We start from the raw sequence: 8,533 nt of genomic DNA on the forward strand, positions 1-8,533 counted from the left end.
TCAGGTCATGATCTCGCAGTTTGTGAGTTCAAGCCCCTCGTTGGGCTGTGCTGACAGCTCAGAGCCTGGAGCCTGCCCGGGATTCTGTGTCTCCCTCTCTCTGCCCCTCCCCTGCTCATGCTCTGTCTCTCTCTGTCTCAAAAATAAATAAGCGTTAAAATTTTTTTTTTAATTTTAATGTTTACTTATTTTTGAGAGAAACAGAGTGTGAGCAGGGGGAGGGGCAGAGAGAGAGGAAGACACAGAATCTGAGGCAGGCTCCAGGCTCTGAGCTGTCAGCACAGAGCCCGATGCGGGGCTTGAACTCACAAACTGCCAGATCATGACCTGAGCCGAAGTCAGCCACTTAACCAACTGAGCCACCCAGGCGCCCTAAAAAATGTATCCTGATGAAAGGTATGATGACCAAGGTGATCCCTTTTTTGGCTTAGTCTCCAGATTAAAATGTGTTTTTTCTCTTTATACTTTCTATTACTAATTTTTTCTTATTTTTAAAAAAAAATTTTTTTTAACGTTTTTATTTATTTTTGAGACAGAGAGAGACAGAGCATGAAGGGGGGAGGGGCAGAGAGAGAAGGAGACACAGAATCGGAAGCAGGCTCCAGGCCCTGAGCCATCAGCCCAGAGCTCGATGCGGGGCTCGAACTCATGGACCGCGAGATCATGACCTGAGCTGAAGTCGGACGCTTAACCGACTGCGCCACCCAGGCGCCCCTCTATTACTAATTTTCTAGTGAAATTTTCCCCAACCTCCAATGGCTGTTATCAACCAGAGATGAGTGGAAAGAAGTGCTTGATAAAGGTTTAGAAACTGAACACTTCCTAATTCACCTCGAAAGCCGAAAGCCACCTAAGAATATCTGAGGAATGTATTTATTACTATTATTTTTTGCAGACACAAAAGCCCTATATGAGTCGCAGCCGATCCTATTATTTTGAAGACCCTCAGTAGAAACAAAAGATAGAAACCACTCAGTGTCTATGTTTTTCTCTTTGTTCAAAGCATTTGAAGAATTAGGTCTGACAGTTCCCCAGTGAAACCGTAAGTATCAGATTCTTTTGTATGATAGCAGATACTGGAGGAAGATTGTAGATAGTAGGAAATTCACACAAAAAAATGTTTTCCAGTGACCAAGTGGAGTGTTGGCTGCTTTTCATGTTTTTGTTTTGGTTTGCTTTTTAGGCTGTAACTCTTGTTTCATTGCACCACCTGCTGGTGACTTCTCAGAATTTCTGTTTCTTCCAACAAAAGGCAAACAGTTTGTTTAACCAAGATTTAACAGATATTCCTTTTCCTCCCACCTAAAAAACTACCATTCCCAAAGCTTACGTGGTAGAAATACTTCAGTGCTCTTCATCTTTAATAAAACAAAACACTTGATTCCAAATTTTCAACACTGAGAACTTTTTATTGTGACATATATTCAGAAAAGTGCATATATATATTTTATATACAGTTTAAATAATAATTATAAATATAATCTGTGCAACTAAGACCGACATCAAGAATAAGACTGCCATCACCTGGATAACCCCATGTTCCTCTTCCCTGATCATAAATTTCTCCCTCCCTCCCCACAAAGGTAACCACTATTTCGATAGTCATTTCAGCATGTACTACTTTTGTAACAAGAAAACAATTCAAGTACTAATTTTAAAAACCAGTGTAAAAATTTGATGCAGCTACTTAAACTGGAAATTTCCATGATTATCCCTGCATTTAACAAATATCTACTGAGTTCAACATTATTATAGTCATGAATAAAAGTCAAATGATGAGATACCATTTAACACCCACTAGGATGGCTAAAGTCAAAAAGACAGACAATACCAGGAGCTGGCTCAGTCAAGGGAGTGTGTGACTCAATCTCAGGTTTGTGAGTTTGAGCCCCACTTTGCATGTGGAGTTACCTGAAAAATTTTTTTTTAATTTTTAAAATTTATTTTAAACAAACAAACAAATAAACAAGGGCACCTGGCTGGCTCAGTCAGCAAAGCATGCGACTCTTGATCTCAGGGACGAGAGTTCCAGCCCCATGTTGGGCGTGGAGCCTACTAAAAAAAAAACAATTAGTCACCATCTGTCCCTAGACAACATTATTACAATATTATTGACTATTCATAATTCTTTGTTAAGCTATACATGTTTTTTGCATTTTCCTATATGCAGATTTCACAAGCAAAAACTTTCCCTCCTTCCTTCATTCTCTCTTTTGAAATTTCCCAAAATAAAATAAAAAGCAGAAAAAAATCAAACATCTTTGTAACGTGATGCTTTCATCTTTTCCATTCTATACTCAAGGGCTCTCTTCCCTTGTTAGTTACCCTCACGGTACGGTGTAGGGGGCAGGCATCACCTTTACTTCCTTTCATTGAGAAAGGAGATTTGAAGCCTTGTTTCGTCATAACAACAATGCTACAAGGCAGAAAAACTGAGAAGTGTTGTGTTACGAATCAGGATTGCCCTTTGAAGATCTTCCAAGATCTTTTGTGTGATGCAGTATTTAACATGACATACACTACATGTAAGTAGGAGATCTGTCTAGCTTTGCTCATTTTTGCAATCCCAGCGCCAGGCACAGTGCTTGGCACACAGCAGGCAAAAACATATATTATTTATAACAAGTTTTAAGATGTGAGTCGCTTACCATAAAATTCACTCTTTAAAATAAATAAAAAACGTTGAAAAAAAAAAATTTTAAAAAAATTCACTCTTTAAAGTGCACAATTCAGGGGGCGCCTGGGTGGTTCAGTCAGTTGACTTTGGCTCAGGTCATGATCTCAAGGTTCTGGGTTCAAGCCCCGCATCAGGCTTGCTGCGGTCACAGCACAGAAATTGCTTTGGACCCACTGTCTCCCCCTCTCTCTCTGACCCTCCCCCACTCATGCTCGCTCTCTCTCAAAAATAAATAAACATTTTTTAAAAAACAACGCACAAGTCAGTGGTTTTTAGTATACTCAAAGATTCGTGCAGCCATCAGTACTAATTCCAGAACATTTTCATCACCCCAAAAAGAAACCTCACATCTTTAGCAACCAGTCTCTTCCCCCTCATCCCCATTCTCTGACCATCACTAATGTACTTTTTGTTTCTATGGATTTGCCTATTTGGGACATTTTAAAAAATTTATTTATTACCTATTTTATTTTTTTGAGAGAGGAGGAGAGAGCGTGAGCCAGGGAAGAGGGGGAGAGGCGCCCCAATGGTAACTACATTTATCACGGTGAGCATTGAGTAATGAATAGAAGCACTGACTTGATATGTTGTACACCTGTAATATAACACGGTATGTCAATTGTACTTCAATACATTTTTTAACTAAAAAAAAAGAAAGAATATATTCGCCTAAGGCAAGGTTACTCATACTTTCAGTTTCACCAGATCATACCAAAGTGTCTTCCAAAGTGGTTCATACTCCCTAAGAGTTCAAACCTTCTGCCTTTTTGAAGTACCTTTGAAAAGTGTGTTGATGGTTTACAAAAAATCTAAGTGGGTTTTCATGAAAGCTGCTTTTGGGCTATTTGAAATGGGGAGATAGTGCCACCTGCCAGAAAAAGCACTCTAAAAAATTTACCAACTGCTCAGCACCTCCCAGCTCTCTACCTGGGTTGACGACAGGGCAAACATCACCATGTATACATTTTCCAGCAGCGCCTGGCTGGCTCAGTCAGAAGACCATGCAATTCTTTTTTTTTTTTTTTTTTTTTTTTTTTTAATTTTTTTTTTCAACGTTTTTTATTTATTTTTGGGACAGAGAGAGACAGAGCATGAACGGGGGAGGGGCAGAGAGAGAGGGAGACACAGAATCGGAAACAGGCTCCAGGCTCCGAGCCATCAGCCCAGAGCCTGACGCGGGGCTCGAACTCACGGACCGCGAGATCGTGACCTAGCTAAAGTCGGACGCTTAACCGACTGCGCCACCCAGGCGCCCCCATGCAATTCTTGATCTCAGGGTCATCGGTTCGAGTCCCACTTTGGGTTGTAAGATTACTTAAAAAAATAAAACTTGGGGCGCCTGGGTGGCTCAGTCGGTTGAGCATCCGACTTCGGCTCAGGTCATGATCTTGCAGTCTGTGAGTTCAAGCCCCGCGTCGGGCTCTGTGCTGAAAGGTCAGAGCCTGGAGCCTGCTTCCAATTCTGTGTCTTCCTCTCTCTGCCACCACCCCCCCCCCCCCCCGCCCTGCTCATGCTCTGTCTCTGTCATAAATAAAAATTAAGAAGCAATTTTTAAAAAATAAAACTTAAAAAGATACATTTTCCACAGATCTTCGATGTGGACAGGTGTTAACTGTTTACAATGCACTTTCACAAACATTTTCATTTAATCCTCATAACAATCCTGAGAGGTAAATGTTTTTATTGTGTATTTTATGGATGAGGAAACTGAGATTCAGAGAGTGAAAGCTGTCCAGGGGCGCCTGGGTGGCTCAGTTGGTTAAGCATCTGACTTCAGCTCAGGTCATGATCTCACAGTTCTTGAGTTTGAGCCCCATGTCGTCTGCACTGACAGCTTGGAGCCTGGGGCCTGCTTCAGGTTCTGTATCTCCGTCTCTCTCTCTGCCCCTTCCTCGCTTGCTTGCATGCTCTCAATCTCTCTCTCTCTCTCTCAAAAATAAATAAAACAATGAGAAAAAAAAAAAAGGAAAGAAAGCTGTCCAGATTACCCAGTAAATTACAGTGCAGGGGCTTGTCCCAGGTTTCTTTTTGTTTTTGATCACACCATTGCTACGAATCCGACAAAGTAGCTTGTATAGAAAATTTTGTTGTAAAGGACTCATTGTAACCAGATCAACAGAGCACTCACTCCACACTCCCTAGGCAGAGTGTACTTCCTATACTCCATTTGAGATTTGGTCATGTAGCTTGTTTTGTCCGTTACCAAAGATTTAAAAAGCATTTGAATGAATAGGCTTGCTCTCTCACACTCCTGCCATTGCAGTTAAAGTATTTCCGAGCTGCCCGTTGATCCCAGAGGGACAATGAGAGACACTCGGTGCAGAACTGCCTTAACCAAGGCCAGCCTGGACCAGCAAAACTGAATAAGCTACAGAAATGTTCTTTGCTGGATGCCACTGAGAAACAGGTTGCTGTTTGTTTTACCACAAAAACTAACAGATAACTATCTGGGATACAGGAATAGGTTTGTAATACCGAACTCTTCCTTGGAAAGGTACCTAAGATCAGGAGATTTTCTTTTTGTATTTTAAATTTTTTTAAGTCTATTTATTTATTTTTGAGAGAGACAGAGACAGCATGAACAGGGGAGGGGCAGAGAGAGAGGGAGAGAGAAAGAGAATCCCAAGCAGGTTCCACACCGTCAGCGCAGGCCTGAAGCGGGGCTCGAACCAGCGAAACCATGAGATCATGACCTGAGCTGAAACTGAGTCAGATACATAATCAACTGAGCCACCCAGGCACCCCATGAGATTTTCTTATTAATAATTTATATTTAGGGCCTGCTATGGCCTAAATGCTTGTGTCCCCCCAAATTCACATGCTGGAACTCCAATGCCCAATGTGCTGGTATTAGGAAGTGGGGCCTTTGGGAGGTGATTAGGCCATGAGAGTGGAGCCTCACTAATGGGATTAGTGTCCTTATAAAAGAGATCCCACAGAGCTCCCTAGCCCCTTCTACCATGTGAGGAAACAAGTCTGTAATCTGGAAGAGGGCATTTACCTGACCAGGCTGGACTTCCAGCCTCTAGACTGTGAGATATAAAATTCTGTTGTTTATAAGCCACTCAGCCTGTAGTATTTTGTCACAGAAGCCTGAATGAACTAAAGCAGAGCCTAACGTTTTGAGTTTTGAATGAGGTCCATATCATTTATAACACAATCTCAATTTCATTCAACATTTTAGAAATATAGTTATATATTGTTGCCTTTAAACATTTGACCTTTAAAGCCAAAAAATATTTACTATATTTACAGAAAAGACTTGCTCAATGATAATTTACCCCCTGGCTCTGGGAGGTGGGGTCACCCTCCCTGAACAAGAAGGAAGCTCATACATTTGGAGATCTGCCATCAAGAAGGAAAGGGGATCAAACTTCAGTAGCAACCAATAGGGTCTACTGCAGGGAACCACAGCCACCCACTCTACCCGCCCATATTATCATGTGCAGGACATGTGTGAGACACAGGACAAAGTCAGTATCAAATGCAGTGATTATAAAATGGGAGAAAATGAAGTAGGTTGTGGAAAGGACCAGTTTTTCAACCATTCACTGGAGTTAAAAGGATAGTGAGGTGCCTGGCTGGCTCAGTCAGTAGAGCACGAGACTCTTGATCTCAGGATCATGAATTTAAGCCCCACATTGGCCATGGAGACTGCTTTAAAAAAAAAAAAAAAGAAAAAAAAGGGGAGTTATTATCTTGATAGGTTTTTTGTCATCTTTTAATGAGCCAGAGACAATACAATTATATTTTATTCATCAATCCATTTATTCATAAAGTAGTTTTTTAAGGACCTATGGGAAACTATTCACTTCCAAGGGCTGTTGTAACACAGTTCCACAAACTAGGGGCCTTTAACAACAGAAATGTCTGGTCTCTGGGGCACCCAGATGGCTCAGCTGGTTGAGTGTCCAACTTCAGCTCAGGTCATGATCTCACAGTTCGTGAGTTCATGTCCCATGTCGGGCTTTGCGCTGACAGCAAGAAGCCTGCTTCGGATTCTCTCTCTCCCTCTCTCTCTCTCTCTGCTCCTCCCAGGCTCACTCATGCTCTCTCTCAAAATAAATAAAATAAATATTTAAAATGTTTTAAAAGAAATTAAGAATTTCAAAATGGTGACAGCAAAGCATTAAGCCAAACACAAAGCCCTTCTTAGCATGAGGCCTGTGTGAATCCTCTAAGGGGAAAATGGTACTAATGGGTATATTTTGAGTCAATTTAAGGTTTGTTTGCTTTTTCACTATTTTTCTGTGTTCCTTGCAAGGCATTTATGAAGCAGTTCATTCTTTCTACAACAGGTGCATTCTTGGGTTAGGACCCTTCTTTTCTTTTTTTTTTTTAATGTTTTATTTATTTTTGAGAGAGAGAGAGTGCGTGTGCGTGAGCGGGGGAGGGGCAGGGAGATTCGGAGACAATCTGAGGCAGGCTCCAGGCTCTGAGCTGTCAGCACAGAGCCCAACAAAGGGTTTGAACCCATGAGCCGAAGCCAGATGCTTAACCAACTGAGCCACCCAGGAGCCCTGACTTAGGATCCTTCTAAGATCCAATCTCTCAAGGAGGAGATAGTTTAAGGAGATGGGAGCTATCCAAAAGGGAAAAATCTTCTCCCCAGCTCCATAGAATCTCTGAGTAACTTCATCAGAATACCCAAGAATCACTTTTCCTTTCCCTTAAGTTTTTGGATCCTTGATTAGGATTTATAACTCTTGGCATGGAGGTTTCTCTGCTCACCAGCTTGAGACGTTCTTAGAGTTTTCCAGCTTCTCCCCGTTTAACCGGGTCTCTGTGGTCCAAAAGTCACCTTCTGCCTCATCCCCTGTATCAAAGGAAGTTCAAGAAAACACACGAGTTCCTGACCACTGGCGTCTAATCTCCTCTCCCCCCAGGCTACCCCACTTTGCTCATAGGACACCATCTGCCATCTTGAGGTCAAGACAGTCTTCAGAGTCACTTTGCACCATCATACCCACTTTCAAGACCTTGCCCAGGGGGAGTCCTATCCCTGAGCCCCACAGTGTGAACTCTTCAAGGATAGGGGTTGAATTGTTACATTCATCTTTGAATCTCTAGTATCCAGTAAGGTGCACACGTATGAAACATAATATGCTTTCCACAAATGGTTATGGAATAAAGTTGAACTGACACAAGGGACCTTCAAAACATTTACAATTTTAACGACACAAAATCACTTACCTTGATGCAGATTTCTTTCTTTTCCGGCTCTTATTTAATGTATCTTCCTAACGGCTTCCTGACTAGGGACGAACGTTTCTGTGGTTGAGAACATACGCTGGTTTTTTTTTTTTTGTTTTTGGCCAGAATACTTGTTCTCCAACTGGGCATATAGGCATTCAAATATCTCTTTGACTCCTGAAGTCTTCTAGAAATGTAAGAATTCGGGGGAGGGGGGCGGTGGGGAAGGAAATTTAGGGGAAATCCTCCCTTTCCTTAAAATCTTCATTAAACACACATGTAAACAGAATAATCTTGTAAAACCTTTTTAAAATCGAAAAGTAAGTTCTCTCTGACCATATTCTGGTCTTTACATTTCTAGGCTCAGTAGTTCTGCAGCAGGGCACCTGGGACAGTGTCCGGATTCAGCGTTCCATTCAGCAACACAGATCTTTGCCGCGCTTTCTCCCTCCGCCCTTTAGCCTTTGGAACACGATCCGCCCACTTCCGGCAGGGAGGTCTATAGCGCAGGCGCAACTCCACAGCCTCTCAACAACCCTTGGATCTAGTACTGAGGTACGCGCATGTGCAAAAGGGGGCGGGCTGGTTAATAGCGCGGGAGAATCTGGCTCACCGAACTCACGCGACTGTCTCCGCCCACCTAAGTAGGCGGGCGGAGCCGAC

At 42.3% G+C, this 8,533-nt stretch overlaps 1 long non-coding RNA gene across 1 annotated transcript; it reads right to left on the reverse strand.

The window, feature by feature from the left end:
- Positions 1 to 4,188: 4,188 nt before the first annotated feature.
- LOC132665327 (uncharacterized) lies at positions 4,189 to 8,533 on the reverse strand. The gene is made up of 3 exons (XR_009604067.3): positions 7,871 to 8,533; positions 7,409 to 7,493; positions 4,189 to 4,600 (listed from the first exon to the last, which is right to left on the reverse strand). It is a non-coding gene; the product is annotated as an uncharacterized LOC132665327 (long non-coding RNA).

Source organism: Panthera onca, chromosome D3 (genome assembly GCF_046562875.1).
Source record: "Panthera onca isolate mPanOnc1 chromosome D3, mPanOnc1 haplotype 2, whole genome shotgun sequence".
In the NCBI taxonomy this organism is placed as follows: Eukaryota; Metazoa; Chordata; class Mammalia; order Carnivora; family Felidae; genus Panthera; species Panthera onca.